The sequence below is a fragment of the Scyliorhinus torazame genome, chromosome 18 (genome assembly GCF_047496885.1).
Source record: "Scyliorhinus torazame isolate Kashiwa2021f chromosome 18, sScyTor2.1, whole genome shotgun sequence".
In the NCBI taxonomy this organism is placed as follows: domain Eukaryota; kingdom Metazoa; phylum Chordata; class Chondrichthyes; order Carcharhiniformes; family Scyliorhinidae; genus Scyliorhinus; species Scyliorhinus torazame.
This window is the reverse complement of record NC_092724.1, coordinates 102,304,667-102,330,885: the sequence shown is the minus strand read 5'-3', so window position 1 is coordinate 102,330,885 and position 26,219 is coordinate 102,304,667. Positions and strand designations below refer to the sequence as shown.

The following is a 26,219-nucleotide window of genomic DNA, read 5'->3' as shown; positions in this document are numbered from 1 at the left end:
TGGGACCTCAGCGCCGTGAGGCAACAGGGCTAATCCACTGCGCCAGCGTGCTGCCCATTTTTAATAACTTTGTTATTGTCAGATATTAAAAAGATTAATTTTATTTATGAACTTTTTTAAAATTTAGAGTACCCAATTTTTTTCCCAATTAAGGGGCAATTTAAGTGTCGCCAATCTACCTATCCTGCACATCTTTTTTGGATTGTGTGGGTGAAATCTCCACACGGACAGTGACCCAGGGCCGGGATAGAACTTGTGTCCTCAGCGCCATGAGGCAGCAGTGCTAACCACTGCATCACTGTGCCACCCTATTTATTATTAACTTTATTAACAACGTGCTCCGACTACCTTTTTGTGGTCAGGTTACCACAGATGCAATAATTATTTGCACAATTCATTGTTATCACATTCATCTATTTAGCAACCTGCAATGTTTGAGTGAAACAGCTGCTACTTTAATTTTCTTGTCGCATGCTGCAGATGAGTTTATATGGAGTGTTAAACAGGCTCCGTCATCCCCTTCAGGGCACAGATTGTGATTTTTTTTCATTCAGACATTTCTCATCAATAAAGCATGCTGTTTCAGCAAAATGTTCACACTTTTTAACAAAATATCACCTGCATAATTACAGAAGTTGCCAGATGCATTTAAGATGTAACTTAGTTAGCTCATGCAAACTCCCAATGACTGCAGAGCTGTTTTGGGTCATGAATCATCTTGTTTGGTCTCTATTGGAAACAATTTGTGTACTTGGAGTGGGGGGTGGGGGAGGAGGGTGATGAGACAGCTAAGCAGGGAGAGGGAATCGTGATGCTCCAATGCATAGAATTTCTTAGGATGTACAGCTCAGAATCAGATCCTTCAGCTCAAGAAGTCCATGCTGATTTTTCTTGGTATTTTTTTCATTTTAACTAGCCCATAATGAAGGATAGTAACAAAGTGGAAGCAATGTTGGAGAGAGGGATAGGGGGAAATAGAGAGAGAGATGGGTTAAGTCCAGGATGGTGATTAGTTGTGTCAAACGTTGCTTTCAAAAGCAGGAAGAAAGACAGCAACTGAAATCCTGGCAAATACTCAGCAAGAGTGGGAATTTATATTAGTTAAAATTGCTTTAACCATTTGCAATAGCCATAAGAAGGTATTGCATTGAAAAAATAATAATTCTGCATTCCCATTACCTTCATGTTAAAAGGCCGTGATGTGGATGAATGCATAATCTACACGTCAGAGCAGTGCATAGGAACAAGAATAGGCCATTCAGCCCGCTGGGTCTGCACCTCCATTCGATTAGATGGCTGACCATCCATCACAACGCCACAACCTATCGGTTTTTGTCTTGAACAGGTTCAATGATTGAGCTTCCACAGCCCCCTGGGATAGAGCATACCAAAGATTCACAACCCTCTGAGTGAAGACCTTCCTTCTCACCTCAAAATGGCCCACAAAGGACCGATCCTGTAAGAGGTGCCTTTTTTCAGAAGAGAGAGTAGATCGTGCCTTATCTCCCTGTTCAGAGTGTGAATTTGCACATAGTACTATTGGGAAGAAGTTCAGTGAGTTCTCCCAGCTTCCTGACCAACATTTATTCCTCAGACAGCAAGCACTAGATTAATAACAATAATCTTTATTGTCACAAATAGGCTTACATTAACACTGCAAGGAAGTTACTGTGAAAAGCCCATAGTTGCCACATTCCGGCGCCTGTTCAGGTACACGGAGGGAGAATTCAGAATGTCCAAATTACCTAACAGCACGTCTTTCAGGACTTGTGGGAGGAAACCGGAGCACCCGGAGGAAACCCACGCAGACACAGGGAGAACGTGCAGACTCCGCACAGACAGTGATCCAAGCCAGGAATCAAACCTGGGAGCCTGGCTCTGTGAAGCAACAGTGCTAACCACTGTGCTACCGTGACGCCCGATTAAATGCTCATTTATGAAACTGTTTGTACGACCTCTACGTTAGTTGTCATTAAAAATTACAAGGCAACAGCAACCACACTTATGATGTATACTCAATGATTGTGAAGCTCTTGATGATATACTGGGTGGTGTAAAGAAATTCTTGCATTTATATAGTGCCTTGCACAACCTCCAGATGTTCCAGTGTCGTCATTATTGTCCTGTAGGAAAGATGTGATATAAATGCAGGACTTTATTTTCTACTTTACATTTTGAAAGCATGACTGATATTCCTGCTGTATTATTTCTCATTGCCCCAAGAGAATACTACACTGATGAAATGATCTCGTGCTGCGGAATTTGAGCCTTTCCAAGCACTTTAAAAAAAAAAAAATTATCCTAGATTGTCCTGCTATTGCATTTTATATCTCTTGCTATTAGTAAATCCCAATCCTTCAAGCCTTTGAGATTGATTGATTTTACATCGATCACCAGGGAAGGATGTGCATGATTGACCAGAGTTCACTCACAGCAACAGTCTGCTTAGTAATGGTTTGGGGTATCTTGCCATCAGATGATGTCCAATTGGACTTCAAAAGCAAATAGAGACAATTTATGTTGGCGAAAGTTTAAAATATGAAGAAAATCTTTTAAAGTGTGAATAAGCGAATAAATCTGTGTAATGCAACTTTCAATAATTTGTTATTTGGACTGGATATGCTGGCAAGACCACATGTATTTGCCATGTCTAGTATCCATGGGTGTATTTGTGGCCCTTCTCAAACTGCTCTAATCTTTGATGTGGTGCTTCTTACATAATGGCACTAAATAGTGTAAGATTTTTCATTAAAGAGTCAACTTCATACCAATTGGTGACAGAAGACCTTTTATTAGATGTGCAACAGACTATATCATAGCAATGTATTGCAGCCCTGATTGATCATTATGCACTTGGTTATTGGGCAGAATAATGTGCTATGTCCTCGTAGTGTCTCCGTTCTTTTATCGAGGCAAGTGTTTGGCTCCTGCAAGTATTTGCATCTACTTGCACAAGTCCGACGACCTCTTGTCCTCTACAAACTGACTATTGACAACCTCCCTTTGTTATGCCCCAAAGCATCAATCATCTGACTCCAGCCATCAAAGCATTCCCATCCGTGCTTTGCTTAAATTTATCTGCTTTCACATATCTAGTCATCTCTGTCCACAACTAGGGAGTAGTCCCTTCTTTCCATCCCTGAGGTCTGATGCAACATTTGCTTGTTATTACATTTGCCAGTTTATCTTATCAATGCTTTCCAGACAATGCTTACCAATGTAACTGAGAAACTTCAGTCACTCACCAAGTACAAGCTCTGGCCTGTTTGTATTTTAACATTGCTCAAACCACTGCATTGTCGCAGACAACTCTGAAAAATAAAACAAACGCAAGTGAATGAGTAAAAAGATGATTCATAAGTAGATCCATCCATGATAATCTTACAGTAGGAAATTCAAAGATATTCTGACATTAAAAGAGAAATACTGTCAATGATGGTTGCTGACCTGGAGGTGCAGGTGTTCCCATGACATTGGAGATTTTCTGGGCCTTGATGGGCCGAGTGCCCTCCGAGTTCGGCCGAGTCCAGCCGGCGTGGGTCACATATGGTCCAACCCGCCGGGACCTCAGAGTTCTGACTGCGGGGGCTGTCCTGGTGGGGGGATGGGGGGATCCGACCCCGGGGGAGGCCTTCCACGGAGGCCTGGCCTGCGATCGGGGCCTACTGATCGGTGGGCGGGCTGGTTCTGTGGGGGCCTGTGTTCTCCGCGCCGGGCCCCTGTAGGGCTCTGCCATATTGCCGGGGGCCGGTGCGGAGATGGGAACCCACGCGCATGCGCAAACTCGTGCTGGCGCCCCGGCTTTCAGGCGCCAGAGCTGCGGAGACAACTCCAGCGCCGTACTAGCCCCCTGGGAAGGGGTGGATAGCTGCCAGGTGAGGCCCATTGACGTCGGAGTGGCTCGTGCCACTTTTCACGCCGGCGCCAGAACTTGGCCATAGGATTGGTGAATCCCGGCCCATGTCTTTCCAGACTTGTGGGAGGAAACCGGAGCACCCGGAGAAACCCACGCAGACATGGGGAGAACATGCAGACTCTGCACAGACAGGACCCAAGCCACAAATCAAGCCCGGGTTCCTAGTGCTGTGAAGCAACAGTGCTAACTACTGTGCTACCGTGCCGCCCCCCTGCAGACATAGTGCTGGGGGTAGATAAGATGGATATTAAGCCGAGTATCAAGGGCACCGATCAAGAGTATTGGACGAGGGGAGGCGATGAGATAGTGGCATTGTCACAGATCTGGTAGTCCAGAGATATGGGGACCCTGGTTCAAATTCTATCATTTAAAAAATATATAAATTTAGATTTTCCAATTTTTTTTTTCCAATTAAGGGGTAAATTCGCATGGCCAATCAACCTTCTTTGTACATCTTTGGTTTGTGGAGTTGACACCCACGCAGAATGTACAAACTACAAACAGACAGTGACCCGGAGCTGTGATCGAACCCGGGTCCTAGGCGCCTTGAGGCAGCAGTGCTAACCACTGCGCCACCATGCCACCTCTTCAAATTTGAATTCAATAAAAATCTGGACTGAAACAAATTCTAACGATTGGCACTAATGTCCTTTAGAGAAGGAAATCTGCTGTACTTACCTGGTTTGGCCTACATGTGATTCCAGATCCACATTGCTGTGTGGTTGACTCTTAAATGTGTGAAATGGATGGACAATAAATGCCCAGCCAGTGACGCCCACATCCCATGAATGAATAATAAAAAATAAAACAATTCTGTTTTGGGTGGTGGTAAGGACCTTCTTCTACATTGTTACAGCTGCATTCTAGGCCAGGAATGAGTATTTCATTACATTCCTTTTAAGCCTTGCTGGTTGAGTTGCTTTACAAGTTTAGAATGTGATCCACTTGGCACCTAGCCTCTGCTGATATCATATAAAAGGGTAACCGCAAAATGGATACATTCTCTCAAAGACATTAGTAAACTAGCTGGGTGTTTACAACAATCCAACACCTTCATGCTCACTTCTCTTGATAACAGCTTATTATTTCCAAAATGTTGTTAGTAAAGAGATTTCAAATTAAACTCTCATTGTGGGAATGACAACTGGGCTATTGTCTAAACTTCTTCTAAAATGTTTGCATCTCTAATAGTTTATTATTTTGTCTTTAACTTGTGATTGACCTGCAAGTCTAAACCATTATACGTTCTTTCTCCCACCTGAAACTTCTCAAGATTGCTCCAACCTGAGAGAAGTTGTTAACATTCCTTCATCATGAAAATATGCACTTATGTTCCCCAGAAAGAGGCACACAGCCAACCTCCTCACAGGATGTTTGGCTTTTTATACTTGGACATGGATAGACTGGAAACTTTTACTCATTTGAATAATCAACCTCTTAGATCTGACAGAGTTGTCAGTAAAGTGAATCATCCAGAAGTCCCTCTAAAATTTGTCTGTCACTATCAAGCATTTTGGCAGGTGTACATAAAGATGGATATATTGGTAGGAAGCTATAACTATAGGTATGTGTGTGCGCATATACAAAGTGTGTGTGTATATGTGTAAAAGGTGTTGCAAGTTTTTTATATATATATATATAACAAAGAACAAAAATAGATATATCATGAATAAGATTAAATGCACGCCAAAAATTTCAGAGTTATAAAAAGTGCTTAATTATTTATATATTAATAGAACTATCATCAACTTCAAATGGTAAAAACAAAATAAATATTTACACTTTGAACACAGAGCTCTCGCAGTCAGTGTTGTGAGCAATCAGCATGCAGCGCACTTCACTTGCCTTTGCTTTACATGAATAAGTCGTACAGGTAGGAAAAAGGTCTGAAGGTCTGTTCAGAAAGATTTATAGAGTACTTAAAGAAAAAATTTAGAGTGTCTAATTTTTTGTCAACCCACCCGTGCTATGAGGCTGTGTGTTCTGTCGCACGTCGATCGGCACATGGGAATGTGACTCTGTATATCTAAGATGCAACAGGAGAAGTCGGACATTCTAATAGCAGAATGCACAACCTATAAAACAGTGCATCCACACTCTTGCCAAGCCAATGGGTATGGACCAGTTAGCTTGTGGAATGTTGTTACTGAAAAAAAATCAAATGAGGTAATAATGGCTTAAAGATGACATTGATAAACAAAAAACAAAACAAGCTTAATATAGTCAAAATCATAAACAAATGTTAAAATCCCACCTAAGAAGATAATGTTGCATTTGAAGAAATGTGGGATGAACCTGATCTGTTCTTCTCATAACCTGCACTTGTGGTTGTGGTTTCTCTGGTTTACTAAAAACAACCCTTGGGCCATATCAGATTGTATATCCCTGTGTGGCTGTGTAATGAGAAACTGTGAATGATGGCTTCAGTTTGAAACAAGGCTGATTACTGCTCACTAAATGGATCTCGCCTTATCAAACAAGTCCCCAAAGCAGAGCATGGCACATTTAGAATGCTTAATATAACATGTTGTTGTTCAGAACATGTGGAAGTGTTCCTAAATCACTGGTGTAAAAATCCTTTGACTAATTATGATTTCCAGGAGCTGTATGAGCCAATTTATCAATAACATACTAATCATTTGTAGCCATCATCCTGCATTCAAATAAGTTACAACAGAGAGAATGGCAGGGGAGAGATTACTTTCACATGTTGCGTATAACATAACAGTACTAAAAACAGCCGTTGAGTTTCTTGAGCAAGTTTTGCCCTGTTTATCTTGCAGAATGACCTTGAGAAGCTGTTTTACAATATTCCCTCTGTATCTATTGGTGCAGTATAAGCTAATTTTATTTTAAGGAATAGATTCCGCAACATCTGGAAGAACAAAAAAAATGTTCCCTGTAGCAGTTCACACCGATGCAGTTTTAAAACTGTGATTTCGGATTTTGTTCCTCTCCAGTGTACCTTTCCACAGCTGGTGAAGGATCAGCGAACGTGCGACGTGCAGTCGCTATCCACAAGTAGGCAAAATCGCTTTGGCTGCCAGTGGTCAAAACACATGCTTGCATCGGCCTTCAACTCTCAAGTTATTTTTCTTTGTTGCACTGCCTCCTGTGAAAGCGACATCTCGTGTTGGCTCAGGACCCCTCTCTTCCAGAAACGCAATACTGCTGAAGTACATTATTGGCATAAAGTATTTTTTGAGACTTTCCAAGTTTATAAGAGGCGCTAAGTAAATTTGCGTGACACGTTCTTTCTTTCTAAGGGCTCCTGCTGTCAGTGGTCTGGGAAAGTGCATCACTGTACTCTGTACTTTGCAGCTTTTAAGCTACGTTGCTGAAGCGTGAAAGGTCTATGTTAAGTAATGGGTTAAGAGACATTGCAATTAGTTGTCTCATTTATGTTAAGTATCCATTAATTGACACTGATATGTAAAGGGTCTTCAGGTGGCCTCTGCCAGGTGGTGTGTTGTTAAGAGTTTTGTGCAGAGGCTGTGGAAGTGAAATAAATGGTGTTTGGTGAAAAGGAACAAGAACTTAGACTCTTCATTTCACAGCAACTAAAACGTCTAATAGTCTATAGTGTTGCTCTTTTTAATGAGTGGAATACTATCCCACCAGAGTCGGCAATAATGTTGCCAAATTAACTAGATATGGCAGTTATTAATGATAATATTGCTTTTCAGAGTCGCCAGGTATCCCACCACAAGGCTTTACCGGATATCGATCAAAGACCAAACACCCAGTTAGTCAGTTCACGTTCAAAGATAGTTTATTTACACACACGGATTATTTTGACATACAACATAAAACTACACCTAACAACTACAATAACCTATACTTAACTTCAGGGCAACTTGCAGATGAACAAGGCCTTTGTTCGAACCTTGCGTGGCTGGGTAGAAGAAGTGGCTTCGTTTCTGCTGGGTTCATCCATCTGGTAGAGATCGTTTGTCTTGAACTTGTCTTCTGGTCGTAATGCTACACTTGGTTTTAGGCATAGGCCGGGGCCAAGAGAGACCGAACACATGGCTGTGTCTCTTTTTATCCCACTGGGATTTTGCACTCTTTGGGGCGGTCCTTAGCTTTGGACCCAATAATTCGACAGGCTTCGTTTAGTGCTTTCGAATTTGGCCAATAATGGGGCGGGTGCCTTGATGGCTGGGCGTGTCCTGAGCGGTCATTGACCTTGGTTGTTTGGGCGTTCTCAGAAAAGGGAGTGGTGCCGGTTAGTCTGTATCTGTATCGGTTACCTGAGTACAGTCCTTTTGTTCTGGGGAAATGGGCCATTAGAATGCAAATGAGCCGGGGTTTCGATCGCGTCTAGCTATCTGGGTTGCAAATACACACACAAGCTCTGAGTGTGTCTGAGTCCTGGGTTGACCATAATTCACATGGTCCTTTGTAGGTGGCCATCTGAGATGGCTACAATCGTATAATACATGGTAGGTAACAACCTGCTGTGCTTAGACATATCTAAAAGCTACGATCGCTCATTGATTTTCTCTCCTGTTCCTTTCCAAATGTTAGTTTTTCTAAAATCATTAATTTTAATGGAGGAAGTAATATGCCTTATTAAAAAAAGTATGTTTGATTTGATGGTGACATGAAATATGTACACATTGGTATGAACTGCCTGTACATTAATTATTGAGATGACCATTTGAATGCATGTATGAGTGTTTCCATAGTCGCCGGCTAGCTAGTTCAATACATGCTCTTTTTTTCCTATCCTTGTGGCAGGAAATGGGTAGATGTCTTAACAAGAGCCAGTTTGACATATGCATTGTGACTCAGTGTTGCGTCTGTACCAAGTGTATTTAGTCTCTGGTGCAAACTGTTTTTACAGAGGTTTAACTGGATGCCGGTGCACGTGAAATGCTGCAATTGCATTGCCATGTTGAAACCCCAGTGTGAAGCAACCCACAGTGGCTGAATGGCTCACTCCTGTTCCTTGTTCTTTTGGTACCCAATTTTCTTTCCCCAATTAAGGGCCAATTTAGCATGGCCAATCCACCTACTCTGCACATCTTTGGTTGTGGGGCTGAGACCACATAGACACTGGGAGATTTTGCAAACTCCACTTGGGCAGTGACCCAGGGCCGGATCGAACCTGGGTCCTCAGCGCTGTGAGGCAGCTGTGCTGACCACTGTGCCCGCATGCTGCCTCCTTGTGTTTCGCCGCCTGCCATCTAGTCTTCTACCACATATCGAGTCGAGAAAACCTTTTTCTTCCCATCTCGAATATTTTTATAATTAATAAACAAAAATATTAAAACACAGCAACAGAATTATTTTTAATGCTGCTTCCTGAATGTTGTGTATTTATGGTATTTCTAGTCTTTTCTCACTAGCAGCCTTGCAGTGCAACAGGGGCACTTTAAGAGACCAATCACGAGACGTCATCTGCCATTAGTGCGGGAAAACGGGCAGTGCATGCAAACGGGCCTTAACATAGCAGTCTGTAATGCCAACATCTTCTGATAAAGCTCTTCATGAGGGCAGCACGATGGCGCAGTGGGTTAGCCTGCTGCCTCCCGGGTTCGATCCTGGCTCTGGGTAACTGTCCGTGTGGAGCCATTCTCCCCTTGTGCACATTCTCTCTGTGTTTGTGTGGGTTTCGCCCTCACAACCCAAAGATGTGCAGGCTAGGTGGATTGACATTCTCCCCATGTGAACATTCTCCCCGTGATTGTGTGGGTTTCGCCCCCACAACCCAAAGATGTGCAGGCTAGGTAGATTGGCCATGCTAAATTGCCCCCTAATTGGAAAAAATGAATTGGGTACTCTAAATTTATTTAAAAAAAGATAAAGCTCTCCATTTATGTGAATCTTTGAGCACTCAGACCAATTTTAAAACCACCATATAAAAACTGGCGACGGGATAGGAGAACTTTGTTTGTAGGCACCTAAAATATAATAATTAATATCATCCATGAAATCCGGCGACGGAGAGCCAAACGACCTTCCAGCCGCCGGAGAAACCAGAAAATCATTGATGAATTCGAAGAAAACTTTGGAAAGGTGTTTGCCACGTGCTCTGTTGGAAGTGATAAGCGATCCATAACAGCACCAGGAGCATCATGGGTAGTATGTACTCTGCGATAGCAAATTTAGAGCTGGCGCTGTTGTCAAACATGAAAGGCAAACAGGATGAGCTTAGGTTTGCCTTGTTTTGGGTAAAAGGAAGCAAGATATAGTGAAAAGATATCGTGAAAAATGCAGGAGATTTTGGTGCTGAGGGATCATTTGATGAATGCAGAGAGGTGGAGCTCATGTACAGAGAGATTCAACTATTTTGACCAAGCGAACAGGATAACAGCAGATATAGTAGTCCCAAGTTTCCTGAGCATTATGGGGGGGAGGGATATTTAACCGCCCGAGGAATCTGGTGCAGCCAGAACAGCCAGTCACGAAAACCCACGTTGAAATAGTGGAAATATTGCAGGGCCACTATTCACTGAAAGCTTTGGTCATCGCAGAAAGGTTTAGTCATCGCAGAAAGGTTTAGGTTTCATAAGCACAACCAAAAAGATGGTGAATCGATTGCACAGTTTGTTGCTATCCTGAAAAGACTAGCTGAACACTGCGTGTTTGAGGATGTGTTAAACGTTACCATCAGAGATAAATTAGTTTGTGGTTTAAGGAGTGAGGCTATTCAAAAGCTGTTGTTAACCAAAAGCAACCTGACTTTAAAAAAAGCTTCGGAAGTTGCGTATCGATGGAATTAGCAGCCAAAGAAGCTCAAAAGTTGAGTTTGAGAACAGGAATTGACAAGAGGTCAGCCCAAACTCGAACACAGCCACAGGCTCGCACTCAGCAGCAGATTGTTGATGCAGACATCATGTGCCGAAAGGCCAACATTGAACATGCTTGTCAGAAAAAGAAGCCAGCTTCAGTCAAAACTTGGAAAAAGAGCCGAATAAATCAAATGGGAAACTGAATAAAAGAAAAAGTGTGCATGTGGTACAAAAAGGACGCAAAGTGAAAGTCTATTCACAGTCCGAAGATGAACGGTCATTAAAGATAAAAACTATTGCTGGTGCAACAAAACGATATTGGGTTACTTCATTACTGGATGGTCAGTCGGTGAAGATGATGGTGACACTGGGCAGCCGTCTTGCTGGTACCAAAAACTGTTAAGAAAAGCTGCAACCCTCGAAGATAGTGTTAAAAACCTACACTGGAGAAGTGGTTCCGTTGAGGGGACGTATTGATCTAACAGTGCAATTAATTTAAAAAAAAATTTAGTGTACCCAATTAATTTTTTCCAATTAAGGGACAATTTAGCATGGCCAATCCACCTACCCTGCACATCTTTGGGTTGTGGGGGCGAAACTCACGCAAACACAGAGAGAATATGCAAACTCCACACAGTGACCCAGAGCCGGGATCGAACCTGGAACCTCTGCGCCGTGAGGCAGCAATGCTAACCATTGTGCCACCTTGCTGCCCAGCAACAGTGCAATTAAAGGAATAGACGGCAAATTTGTCCTTGCATGTAGTCAAGGGGAATTGTCCTTGCATGTAGTCAAGGGGAATTATGCAGCATTAATGGGAAGACCTTGCTGGAAAAGATTAGACTCCGAATCAGGCCTACCAAAATCTTGAAGAAACGTGCCATTGTCTTCAACGGTGAGCTGGGCAGGCTGAAGGATATCTCAGTAAAGCTGACGATCAAGGTAGAAAGTCAGGCCAGTGCTGTACGCAATCAGACCTAAAGTAGAGGCAGAGTTAGAGCATCTGGTCAGAACAGGAGTCCTTGAATCCATTGATATGATGTGGAGATGCCGGCGTTGGACTGGGGTGAGCACAGTAAGAAGTCTTACAACACCAGGTTAAAGTCCAACAGGTTTGTTTTGATATCACTAGCTTTCGGAGCGCTGCTCCTTGCTCAGGTGAATGAAGAGGTATGTTCCAGGCCTTCAGGACGTGCAATAACGCAGAATCGCCGAGCAGAAGCTTATAGCCAAGTTCTGCACACATGAATCCCGGGACCTGAGATTCATGTCGCATTACATTCATCCCCCACCATCTGGCCTGCGAAATCCTACCAACTGTCCTGGCTTGACACAATTCACACCTCTTTAACCTGAGGTTACCCCATCTCTGGATCTGTAAAGATTTAATCACCTGCTAATGCTCGCATTCCAAGCATTGTCTGGCATCTTTGAATCTGTCTATATATATATATATATGTTTCTGGAACATACCTCTTCATTCACCTGAGGAAGGAGCAGCGCTCCGAAAGCTAGTGACATCGAAACAAACCTGTTGGACTTTAACCTGGTGTTGTAAGACTTCTTACCATTAATATGAGTAATTGGACCATGCTGATTGTACCTATGATGAAAAAAAGTGGATTTGTACACGTTTGTAGCAATTTTAAAGTTACTATTAATCTTGTACTGTATGCAGTGCTGTACTCTCTGCCCTTGACTGATGACATGTTTTCAGGGTTGGGTGGATGTCAACACTTCAGTAAAATTGACCTCAATCAAGCACATCTTCAAATAAATGGGGCTGGTTTAGCACACTGGGCTAAATCGCTGGCTTTGAAAGCAGACCAAGGCAGGCCAGCAGCACGGTTCAATTCCCGTACCAGCCTCCCCGAACAGGTGCCGGAATGTGGCGACTAGGGGCTTTTCACTGTAACTTCATTGAAGCCTACTTGTGACAATAAGTGATTTTCATTTCATTTTTTCAAATGTGGATCCAGATTCACAACAGTTCTTGACGATTGTGACACGCAAAGGGTTATTTTGATGCAAAAGATTACCATTTGGCATCACTTCCGCACTAGCATTGTTCCAACGAGTTATAGATTAAATTTTAAGTGGATTAGACAGAGCCCAGTGTTACTTATATTACATCTTGGTTACTAGAAAGAATGAGGAAAAACAGCTATGCAACCTAGATGCCGCAATCCAGAGATTAGAAAATTATGGATTAAGAGTGCATGCCTTCATTGGCCGGGGTATTGAGTATAAGAATTGGCAAGTCATGTTGCAGCTGTATAGAAACCTTAGTTAGGCCACACTTGGAGTATAGTGTTCAATTCTGGTCGCCACACTACCAGAAGGATGTGGAGGCTTTAGAGAGAGTACAGAAGAGATTTACCAGGATGTTGCGTGGTATGGACGGCATTAGCTAAGAGGAGCGGTTGAATAAACTCTGTTTGTTCTCACTGGAACGAAGGAGGTTGAGGGGCGACCTGATAGAGGTCTACAAAATTATGAGGGGCATAGACAGAGTGGAAAATCAGAGGCTTTTCCCCAGGGTAGAGGGGTCAATTACTAGGGGGCATAGGTTTAGAAGGGATGTACGAGGCAAGTTTTTTACACCGAGGATAGTGGGTGCCTGGAACACGCTGCCGGAGGTGGTGGTGGAAGCAGGGACGATAGTGACATTAAGGGGCATCTTGACAAATACATGAATAGGATGGGAATAGAGGGATACGGACCCAGGAAGTGTGGAAGATTTTAGTTTAGTCGGGCAGCATGGTCGGCACGAGCTTAGAGGGCCGAAGGGCCTGTTTCTGTGCTGTACTTTTCTTTGTTCTTTGAGTCTGAAAATAAAGTGCAAATTTTTCCAATCTTCAATTGAATATCTGGGAAATGTCACCAATCCCAAGGGACTCCATAAGTTACCTTAAAAAATACATGAGGGCATATGTGCAAGCCAAAGAGGCGCTACTGAAGTCAGAAGTCCTGACACATTTTGACCTAAATTTACCCCTGCAACTATCATGTGACACATCAGCTCCTGGAGGTCGTGTGGTGGTTTCCCACATAATGCCCACAGGTGAAGGGAAGCTGATAGTTAAGGTCCAAGGTGCGAAAGCCAAGAATAAAAGCAATTGCGCGCAGACAGAGGGACAAAAACCTGGCAATTATTTTTGGCATAAAACGATTCGATCAATTCCTTTGTAGATGGAAATTCACTTTATTGACGGACTATTGTCCGCTAACAATGGACCTTGGACCTCATATCAGGATTACAACAATGGCAGCGAACAGGATGCAGACGTGGACCTTGGACCTCATATCAGCATTACAACAATGGCAGCAAGCAGGATGAAGAGGTGGACCTTGGACCTCATATCAGCATTACAACAATGGCAGCAAGCAGGCTGCAGAGGTGGACCTTGGACCTCATATCAGCATTACAACAATGGCAGCAAGCAGGATGCAGAGGTGGACCTTGGACCTCATATCAGGATTACAACAATGGCAGCGAACAGGATGCAAACGTGGACCTTGGACCTCATATCAGGATTACAACAATGGCAGCGAACAGGATGCAGAGGTGGACCTTGGACCTCATATCAGCATTACAACAATGGCAGTGAACAGGATGCAGAGGTGGACCTTGGACCTCATATCAGCATTACAACAATGGCAGCGAACAGGATGCAGACGTGGACCTTGGACCTCATATCAAGATTACAACAATGGCAGCGAACAGGATGCAGACGTGGACCTTGGACCTCATATCAGCATTACAACAATGGCAGCGAACAGGATGCAGACGTGGACCTTGGACCTCATATCAAGATTACAACAATGGCAGCGAACAGGATGCAGATGTGGACCTTGGACCTCATATCAGCATTACAACAATGGCAGTTAACAGGATGCAGAGGTGGACCTTGGACCTCATATCAGCATTACAACAATGGCAGCAAGCAGGCTGCAGAGGTGCGCATTGCACACATACACGGTCAAATATTGTCAATCAGACCTTCATGGGGATGCAGATCGGCATTTTCTACATTGAGCAAGTGGATAAGAAGCATACGAGAAATGATCCAGTACTGTCAAAGATCGTGAACATGGTTTTTAAAGCAAAGACTTCAGGAGCAAACCCAAGTTAAAGCCATATTCTACTTGAAGACTTAATTTAACACACAGGCAGGTTGTCTCTCCTGGGAAATGAGTGTCAACATTCCACCACTAATAAGAAAATGTGCATTAAATCAATTAAGTGAATCCCACTGTGCTTGCTGCAACCCCTGGTGCCTTTGGTTTGGTTTGGTTTGAACATTGTCCATGGACGTCTTACCCAGAGTCGACATAGTGTTCTGAGATTGACTCGGTGTCTGGTTCTTAACTAAGATACTGGTTTCCCCAATTGGTTTGAAGGAGATAGCCAAAAGCTATGTTGGTGGCTGGGGCTAGATGCCAAAATCGAAGAGAAGGCAGGAATGTGTTTGCCTTGCGCCAAAGTATTGAACCTGCTGCCATTAGCCCCATTACACCCGTGGGAAGCACCTGAAGAGGCCTGGCAACAGATACATGTTGGTTATACCAGACTGTTTAAAGGGCGTATGCTTCTCATTTGAGTCATTGCTCACTTGAAATGATCTGATGTTGCCACCATCGAATTCCTACAGTGCAGGAGGCCATTCGGCCCATCGATACTGCACCGACCCTCTGAAAAAACACCCTACCTAGGCCCGCTCCCCCGCCATATCCCCGTAATCTTACCTAAACCACCTAACCTGCGTATATTTCAACACTAAGGGGCAATTTAGCACGCCCAGTACACCTAACCTGCACATCTTTGGACTGTGGGAAGGAACCGGAGCACCCGGAGGAAATCCTCACAGACACAGGAAGGAAGTGCAAACTCCACACAGAGAGTCACCCAAGGCCAGAATGGAACCCTGGTCCCTGGCGCTGTGATGCAGCAGTGCTAACCACTGTGCCACCCAACGTCAGCGGAGAAAACAATTGAGAGATTGGGCAAAACCTGCAGCAGTTTCCGTTACCCTGAACAACTTGTGGACAATAATGGGCTGCAGTTTGTTTTGCAAGAGTTTGTAAACTATTTAAAGGAGAACGGAATTAAACACATCCAATCCGCTCCTGATCATTCTGCCACAAATGGGCTGGCAGAATGTTTTGTAAGGATGATGAAACATTTGTTAAAGGTAACTAGAGAACAAGATTCATTGTCAAAACGTTTGAGCCAATTCCTGCTCACGGACAGGAATACTGTGCACTCAAGTACAATGTTGCAAATGGTCAGATGTCAACAACAGGACCAAGACAAAAGATATTGTCGTGAGAAAGTAGCAGGATCAGGTTATTCGGCAGGAGAACAAGGCAAAATGTTATGTTTTTCGTCAGAGTCAAGAATTCTGACAAGGAACAATATCACTTGTGAAAAGTGGATACCTGCCACCATTTTAGCACAAACGGGACCAGTCTCCTACTCCATACAATCCCAAGATTTAAAAGGGGAAGAAAATGTTGTCTATTCATGGTATTTCTAGTGTTTCCCCGCTATGGAGGAGATATGCGGATCAACGTTTAGCAACTTCTGCCAGAGACCGAACCAACAGAGTCCAAATCAAGCTGTGCCAAGAGACGGCCTGGATTTTCCCGAGAACCTGACACTAATTGAACCGATTGGGGAAAGGAGCACCGCAGTTGAGAATCTATGCCAAGTCACGCTCAGAACACGACATCGAATCCGACACCGGTTAAGACGACCATGGACAAGGTCCAAACCAAGCCAGAGACACCAGAGGTTGCAGCAAGCACTAAAAGCCAGACGCTGGACGTTCGCTGACAACCATACCGAGAACGAGAGCTCCGAATCGTCTGACATATTAACTGTTGCTGCTGATCGATTGTTCATGTTGCTAATTGATAATGTTATACTATTTATTATGACATGGACCTTTGATTTAAAAGGGGAAGAAAATGTTGTCTATTCATGGTATTTCCCGTGTTTCCTCATTAGCAGCCTTGCAGTGGAACAGCAGCACTTTAAGAGACTTATCATGTGATGTCACCTTGGCCGTTTGAATGTGTCCAGGATGCCAATCAACCTCTTCATTTTGGTTATGACACCAATGACATTGAACAACCCGACGTAGGCACTGACGTTCACAAAGAAAAACCAGGAACCAAAACTTTGACACTGGCCAGTGAGACAACTGCAGGACAGCATCTATTCTGGATGTTGCCTTGACTGCTGAAGCTCTTAAAATGCCAATACCTAATGAACAGCAAACACCCACTGATAAGACCACAAGTCATAGGAACAGAAGTAGGCCATTCAGCCCATCGAGTCTGCCCGCCATTCAACGAGATCACGACTGATGTGAAATCATGATGTGAAAGCAGAGAGTGTGCATGCCGAACAACTACAAGCAGAAAGGTAAAACCCCACAGTATTAATAAAGGTCACATCAACTCAACTTGAGAATAATCTTCATTCTTCTGTTTGTCCATCGATTCATTCTTGAATGTGACATTCGGATTACACATCCATTCACTGAGGCACAGGAATCATTGGGTGTACTTCAGCAATGGATACTCTAGCCAGGAGTTTGCAGACCCAGCTATACAAACTTTAACAGAGGCAAATCTCGTTCCTTTGAGAAAGAGCAGTTGGCAGCAAAACCGTAACAAAAAAGTGTCTGTTCATCACCTTTATACTGTACACCAGAACCAGAAACCTCCGTCTACTGATTTAAGTGCCTCCCAGGAAGAATACGGAGAAAGTACATCCTACACGTGCTCAGAGAGCTGGGAACACGGTTCAGAGAGCGATGTTTAGTTAATAAATGTTTGGAAGCTTTTTTTCCAACAGTCTCTGTTAAACAGACCCAAGGGCAACAGTTTTAGTCTCCATATGAAAGGAAAGATGTATTCACCTTGGAAGCGGTCCAGCAGTGGTTCATCATTGGTTCCTAGGATGAGAGGCTATTTAAATTGGGCCTATAGCCTGAAATTTAGAAGAATGAGTGGTGACCTCATTGAAACATTCAAAATTCTGAAGGGGTGTGACTGGGTAGACGCTGTTTTTCTTGGCTGAATAATATTGAACATGGGCGCAGTTTCACGATGAGGGATCAATTATTCAGGACTGAGTTGAGAAAGGGCTTCACTCCGAGATTCTGAGTCTTTGGAATTGTCTGGCACAGAGGGTTGTGGATGATCCAGTGTTGAATATATTTACTTCACCTGATGAAGGAGCAGCACTCTGAAAGCTTGTGATTTCAAATAAACCTGTTGGACTTTAACCTGGTGTTATGAGACTTCTTATTGAGTATGTTCAAGACTGAGATTGATGGAATTCTGATTACTGAAGTGATATGGGGAGCAGACAACAAAGTGGAGTTGAGATAAAAGATCAGCCATGATGTGAAATGGTGGAGCAAGATTGAGGGGCTGAAAAGTTTCCTTTTATTTCTTGGCCGTGATTCTCTAGCCGTTGGGATTCTCTTTTGCCGCTGGCAGCACACACCTACCTGTGGGTTTCCTGGCGACATGGGGTGGCTTCAATGGGAAATCCCATTGACAAGTGGCAGGAGATAGAATCCCACTGCCAGCAAATGGCATGCTGTCGAAAAACACGTGGCTGGGGAACCAGAGAATCCAGCCCCTTATGTTCTTGCAGCAGTGGGTCAGATTTGCAAAACAGCAGTCAGGTTAAACTGGCTAATTAAAGCCTGGGGTTTGGGGGGATTGGGGGGGGGAGGGGTTAGTGCACGTTGAGGGGGCTGCTGCTGATGGGTGGGATGGGGTGACAGTTCTACACTAACTCTTCAAGTTACAAAATGATGTTTGCTGCACAGGGGTTTAGAGGCAAGACAAAATAACTCTCCATGTAGCAGTTTGATAACATAGAAACACTGCTGCTTCTAGTTCCAGAGGAATATTACAAAAATCGTTAATGAAAGCCAGTTCATGGGTTCCATTGATGCCCAGAAACGTGAGTGAAGCAGGTCCAACTCCCCTTCTGGTCAGAGTAGTCCATGTTCATGGAGTTGCGGAATAGTGGGAATGGGGGAAGTAAAACTGGAACTCCGCTATCGTTAGCATATACAAAGTCCCCTGCCGGTATAACATTCGCATATTTCTGGTATCTGTGGGGTGCTGGGTACTTTGAAATTGGCCATTTTTGCCCTTGTCCCCCACACTCTTTTAAAAATTGAATTTAGAGTACCCAATTCTTTTTTATTCCAATTCAGGGGAAATTTAGCATGGCCAATCCACCTAACCTGCACACTCCTTTTTATCAACAGGAAATATTTTAAACCTTTTCCCCCAGAATTTGTGGACTGTCTGCCACTATAAAGTGAGGCATGATGAGCAGTAACATGGCAGCTGACCCAGAAGTCAAATTCCTTAGTTTACAGGGAGTGAAAAGCTGTCTACAGGGGCTGGTTTGAGTATGTAAAAGATCCCAGGATGCCTGCCAACTCGATAGTTCTCACATTAGAAAAGAGCCAGTTCTCCCATTAAAAATGGAATTGGCAGTCACTGATGAGTAAGCAGAGTTCTACATGGAGATATGAACAGAACCGTTTTTTTCCTGCCCACCATAACTGTGTGTCCAGTTATATTGACGTACTAGAACAGTGGTTTCCAATCTTTATATTGTGAAATCCTATGGAACTCCAACCCTCTCACCCTCCTACCCTCCCATTGTGCGTATATATATATATTTTTTTAGAATCTTTATTGTCACATGTAGTCTTACATTAACACTGCAATGAAGTTACTGTGAAAACCCCCTAGTCGGCACACTCTGACGACGCCTGTTTGGGTACACGGAAGGAGAATTCAGAATGTCCAAATTACTTAACAAGCACGTCTTTCAGGACTTGTACGAGGAAAGCGCAGAACCCGGAGGAAACCCACGCAGACACAGGGAAAACGTGCCGACTCAGACCCAAGCCTGGAATCGAACCTGGGACCCTGTCGGTGTGAAGCAACAGTGCACAAATAATTATATATAATATAAAACATAGATGAAAGCAAAATAAATACTATTTAACAAACGAGCGAAAACTCGTACTCACGAGGATTATTCTTCTTGAAATGTAAGAACACTGGGCTATGTCACCATGCCAGCGTGGGAACGGTGATGTTTTAAGCCAGAAAGAATGGTGCGTTTCGCTTGGGGTTAGCGTGCCAGCACTGTAGAGCACCATGCTCTAGCTGCCAGTACGCCCTGGAGAATTCCCGGGTCCATGGCCGCGCATGCGCACGGCAGCGGCCTGCAGTGGCTGCGCCGTGCTACATGGCGGAGGCTGCTGGCAGACCCAGCCCGCAAAAATAGTGCCAAAATGTTTGGCCGGCACGTGCGCTCTGGATCACCCCTCACAGTGCCCCCAACCCCTAATTTCCCACCCCCCCTGCCCGTGGATCGGCCCTCTCCCGACTGTGCGGTGCTGGACTGAGTCCGCAGCCGCCACGCCGAGTTCCCGACAGGATGGGACCACACGCGACCCACGCTGCTGGGAACATGGCCGGTCGGAGGCGGAGCATCGGGGGCGGGCCTCAGGCATCATCCTGAGGTCATCGATACGTGGCGCTTTGGAGGGGGCGGTGCATCACCAAAGCGGCACCGCCCCCGATTTGGTTGCCATCTCTGATTCTCCAGCCGATCGTCGAACGCGATTTCGTCGTCGGCGACTGGAGAATCCAACCGAACATATCTGGGAAAATGGAAAAATTTGTGCAATCTTCAAATGACCCAAAAATTGCGCAGAACTCTTACGGGATGCTCGCGGAACCTTTGGGCTTCTGGGAACCGCGGTTCAAAAACACCTGCAACAAAAGGTACAGTTCACAAAATCATGTCTGCTGCACAACTGAAATAGAAGGTTAAAGAGTAAAAATTTTGGAAGGGGAAATGGAGAGAAACTGTTTTCTCTGATGGGATGTCAGAACAAGGGGCATACCGATTGAATTAGAACTAGGTCGTTCAGAGACGATGATCCACACAAAGGCTAGCAGAAAACTGTTGAGTTCGATCTATTGGAAAATTCGAAACCAAGATTGATAGATTTTTGTTTGTCAAAGGTATTAAGAGATGTGGAATCAAGGTGGGTAATTGGAGTTGGGATACAGGTTAGCCATGGTGCCATTAAATGGCAGGTGAGAAAGTAAATGCCTGCTCTAGTTCCTATTTCTAATTTGAGTCTGCTTACCTTTCCCCCTTCCACACGATGAACTCTGCTTCAGTACAGGGTGATATGGTAATAATGATGGATGTTCCCACTCAAAATACTTGGCTCTTGATCTATTTTATTCTGAGAACAGAATGTCTGGGATATCTTGTTGAAGGAACACTCGGCAGTTCTGATTAGATTGGGGTGTGTATTTTGTATGACTAATGTTTTGACTAAATTCACAGAGTTTTATTTTTAAAGTTTTGTTCTGTGACTGCTGGCCAAAAGCAACCCTGGTCTTCTCACCAACAATATTGTCTGCTAATCACTCTTCCCCTACTTCAGAGTTTCCCTTCCTGCCTCTGAATGACAGTTGGCTGCAGTTCAACAGGTGTCGGCCATCTTTTGACGAAATGTAGATTTATAAGGTGGTAATTTTGTTCATCATTTTGCATGGTATGATCATAGAATTTGCACAGTGCAGAAGGAGGCCCATTTGGCTATTCGAGTGTGCACTGACCCTCTGAAAGAATATTCCACCCAATCTCACTACCCCACCCGAACCCATTAACCCCTTAACATAACCTACACATCTTAGTGGACACTAAGGGGCAATTTAACGTAGCCAATCCACCCAACCTGCACCACTTTGGACTGGGGGAGGAAACCGGAGCACCCGGACGAAACCCATGCTGACACGGGGAGAAAGTGCAAACTCCACACAGACAGTGGCCCAAGGCTGGAATTGAACCTGGGTCCCTGGCGCTGTGAGGCAGCAGTGTTAACCATCGTGCTGCCCTCACGGCCAACATTCCTATGTGAGCCAGAATGATGGATTGTTTGGAGCCTCATTCTGTCTTTCTGCCTCCCAGCACAGGTCACAAGTTGGCTGTTTCTTCTGTTTAGCTCCCAGAGGTCAGAGGCCAGGCAATGGTATCCTTGCTGTCATTCTAGCTGATGTCAGTTTACTGAGCAGAGTCTGGGGGTTTATCGCAAGATTTTCCTGGTCTGCAAGGAACGTTTTCACACTTGGGTAATGCACTTCTCTGGCCAGCTATCCGTGAGGTATTATGGGCGGGATTCTCCGATGGCGAGTCAGAGGAAACGCAACGGCGCTAACGGGCGGCCGGCAGCATCGATTCAGGCACCGAAAAGGGCCAGCAGCGGGGCCGCGAGAAACACGGTGGGTGTGGCGCCAGAGCGGCGCCGTCATCGCGCGACGCCCGGATGATGCGGCGATGCGTCACTTTATATGTGCAATCCGCGCACAGACCCCGACACAGAGAGATGGCAGCGCCCCGCCGTGCTGCTCCCAGGTACCGGGACAGTGACCTGGAGACACTACTGGACGCAGTGGAGGAGCGGAGGGCGATCCTGTGCCTAAGACGTGGCCACTGGACCCGGCCAGCGCAGTCAGGCGCAGCTGGCGTGATGTGGGCATCGCTGTTAGCGCTGTGGGGCAACCCCCACACTCGGGAGAGCAGTGCTGCAAGAAGCTCCATGAACGCACAAGGGTAGCCAAGGTAAGTACTCCGAGAGTTCCCCCCCCCCCCCCCCCCCCAACGTGCCATTTGCCCTCCCACGCGTCCATGCAGGAGGGGGGCACCACGTAACACATGGGCACCACACCGCCCTTGCGAGCTGCCATGGCGCGTGGTGCCCGGTGCCCCCCGAGCCATAATGTTGCCAACATCTGCGCGTCTTGCGTGGTCCCCCCCCCCCCCCCCCCCCCCCCCCCCGCCGCAGGATAAGACAGCCCACAACCATCGTGAGTGGGCAGGAACCGGAGGGGGATCACCTGTTCGGCACCCCCTCACCGTCCATGAGCAGAGGGCTCGGGACCTCGCTGGGGGAGCTGCCACCCGGGAGGTAGCGCAATGCCAGATCGGAGCCACGGTACCAAGTGAGACTTCCCTGCCTGGCTACACTCCCTCAGCTCCTCACCTCCCCTCTCTTCTCCCCCCCCCCCTTCACACTGCACCCCTGACCACTGCCCCCTCCACCCCCTAACCCCCCTCACGCTCCACCCGCTCACACTGACCCCTCCACTCCCTAACCCCCCCCCTCACACTGCACCCCCTCACACTGCTCCCACCACCCCCTAACCCTCCCCTCACACTCCACCCCCTCACACTGCCCCGTCCACCCCCTCGCACCCGATTCCACGTGATACATGCTTTATTGTGTATTCCAGGGCCAGCTGTCGATCGTCCCGGAATGTCTCAGACAAGCCACTGCCTTCCAGGTCCACGTCCATCCGCCCACAGGGACGCACGCCAGGGAGGGGAAGGAAGACGGACAGGAGGGCCCTTTTCCGCACAGAGGACCAACACAAATGACACTGACGAACACAGGATGGACAGTCAGGACACTGACAGACGGAGAGCCAGGACAGTGACCGACAGAGGACTGGGTCTCTGGACAGTGACACACAGAGGATGGCCAAACAGATGATGGACAGATCGGACACGGCCCCTCACATGAGCCGGGGGCAACGTCCATCGGTCCAACACTCAACCCAGGAGACCCCAGACCTGGGGACCAATGAGGACATGGACCTTGCGTCACAGCTGTCACCCACACCCTCCACCATCGTAGATACACTCACCTCGGTTGGGCACATTAGTGATGAGATTTCTGGGACACTGACTGTTGCGCACCACACAGTCGAACCGGTACAACAGGTGGAGGTAGGAGCAGCCGAGGGGCCGGATGGTCGGAGGGCAGCCCAGCCCCAGCACCCAGCTGCCGCCCAGACGGTTCCCGGGTTCCTGGACTTAGCAGACCCACCCACAGACCCGATGCATTTGGAAACCCAGGGAGTGGACAAAGGGATGACGGTCGCCTTCCAGCATCTGCAGACGCAGTTGGAGGAGTCCATCCGAGTCCACGAGCAGGGAGTGGTGCCGGTCATGGCTGCCACCCAGGCCAACACTGTACGGGTGGCGTCCGTGGTGGAGTCAATGGGGGCAACGGTTTCGGCCATGGGTCAGATTCTGCAAGGCGTGAGGCTTCATGTGCACGCGTCACCCGTGGCCCAGGACAGGGCTGCCCTCCCACAGGCAGCCATGTCCCAGAGCCAGCTGGACATTGCCGCGGTGCTCCGGGGTCTGGCCCAGTCTCAGCAGGCCATGGCCCAGTCTCAGCAGGCCATGGCCCAGTCTCAGCAGGCCATGGCCCAGTCTCAGTAGGCCATCACTAAGAGCATCGGCGGCTTTGCGCACGTGCTGGATGGCGTCGCACAAGCCCAGAGGAAGGTTGCACAGTCCCTGACAGGGATGGCGCACTCCCTGAGCTCCATCGCTGCGAACGTTCAGACCCTGGCCGATGCCACTGCGGGCCTCCAGGACTGGCAGCGTATGGTGTTGGTGGTGCCACGGTGCTAGTCTCCGCTCGCACCACCGTCCCATAGTGAGGCCCAGGGGCCACCGGGCTCCCCGAGGGAGGAGGAGGTTCTAGGGCCTGCCCCGGTGACTCCTGCAAGGGAGGTCCCGGAACACTCGGACTGCCCCCGTTCTGTCCCTGGTGCATCTGGTGGGCAGCGGGCAGAACAGGGCGGCCCCACTCCATCCAGCACACCTGTCGAGCAGCCTGGCCCATCCAAGCCGGGCCGCCTCAGGAAACGCGCGCCGACGGGGAGCCAGGTCGCAGGGCAGGGGTCTCGGCAGTCTGCTTCCACTCGTGCTGTACCGTCTGGGGAAACACCAATTCGTAAGGCAAAGAAGTTCGACACGTAAGTTGGCACGGGTGCAGGGCACAGCCGAGTTATTGGGGCTAGGGCACTTGTATGTGAATGTCACGATTAAAGTCACTGTTACACCACACCTAGATGCCTCTGTGCTATGTCCGGTGGCTGAGGGGTCGTGAAGGGGACCGAGTGGCGCTGGGGTCGAAGTTCGGTACAACAGCGAGGCAAGAGGAGGAAGAGTTCACCCTCCCCAGGGCATCCGCCCACATCTCCTCGCCAATCTCCTCACCCAACTCCTCCTCCCACTTACCCTTCAGCCCCTCCACCGAGGCCTCCTCCTCCTCCTGCATCACCTGATACGTTGCCGAGATCCTTCCCTCTCCAACCCACACCCCCGACAGCACCCTGTCCTGGACCCTGCATGGCGGCAACAGTGGGAACTCCACCACCTGGCACTGAACAAACGCCCTTACCTGCATATATCAGAAGGTGTTCCCCGGGGGGAGCCCAAACTTCTCCTCCAGCTCACCCAGGCTCGCGAACTTCCCGTCCACAAACAGGTCCCCCATCCTTCTAATACCTACCCTGTGCCAGCTCAGAAACGCTCCGTCCATCCTCCCCGGGACAAACCGCTGGTTCCCCCAAATCGGGGACCACACCGAGGCCCCCACGTCCCCCCTATGCCGCCTCCATTGCCCCCAAACTTTGAGGGTAGCCGCCACCACCGGGCTCATGGTATACCTCGGAGGAAGCGGCAGCGGCGCCGTCACCAGCGCCTCCAGGCTCGTGCCCACACAGGACGCCATCTCCAGCCTCTTCCATGCCGCCTCATCCCCCTCCACCCACTTACGCAGCATCGCCACGTTGGCGGCCAATAATACCCACAGAGGTTAGGCAGTGCCAACCCCTCCCCATCCCTGCACCACTCCAGAAACACACTTCTCACCTTCGGGGTCTTCTGCGCCCACACAAACCCCATAACGCTCCTGTTAACCCGCCTAAAGAAGGACCTAGGGATCAGGATGAGAGGCATTGGAATAGGAACAAAAACCTCGGGAACACCGTCATTTTAACTGACTGCACTCTACCCGCCAGGGAGAGTGGCAGCACGTCCCACCTCTTAAACTCCTCCTCCATCTGCGCCACTAGCCTCGTGAAGTTAAGCTTATGTAGGGCCCCCCAGCTCCTAGCCACCTGGACCCCCAGGTACCTGAAACTCCTCTCCGCTCTTTTTAGCGGGAGTTCACCAATCCCCCTCTCCTGGTCCCCCGGGTGCACTACGAATAACTCCATATTAAGCTTGTACCCAGAGAAATCTCCAAACTTCCTAAGAATCCTCATCACTTCCGGCATTCCCCCCACCGGGTCTGCCACATATAGCAGCAAATCATCCGCATAGAGCGACACCCGATGCTCCTCCCCACCCCGCACCAGCCCCCTCCAGTTCCTCGACTCCCTCAACGCCATGGCCAGGGGTTGAATCGCCAGTGCAAAGAGCAGGGAGGACAGGGGATACCCCTGCCTCGTTCCCCGGTATAGCTGGAAATACTCTGACCTCCTTCTCTTCATGGCCACACTCGCCACCGGGGACTCATAGAGCAGCCTCATCCACCTGACGAAGCCCTCCCCGAACCCAAACCTTTTCAACACCTCCCACAGTTACCCCCACTCCACCCTATCAAAGGCCTTCTCCG

General features: G+C 47.2%; 1 protein-coding gene and 1 long non-coding RNA gene across 3 annotated transcripts in view; one reads left to right on the top strand and one right to left on the bottom strand.

Moving 5' to 3' along the window:
- Window positions 1-26,219, top strand: part of gas7b (growth arrest-specific 7b) — a 625,036-nt gene that overhangs the window by 288,911 nt on the left and 309,906 nt on the right. The gene's annotated exons all lie outside the window — the stretch shown is intronic.
- LOC140395391 (uncharacterized) lies at window positions 1,661-3,577 on the bottom strand. The gene is made up of 3 exons (XR_011936171.1): window positions 3,448-3,577; window positions 3,246-3,311; window positions 1,661-2,123 (listed from the first exon to the last, which is right to left on the bottom strand). It is a non-coding gene; the product is annotated as an uncharacterized lncRNA (long non-coding RNA).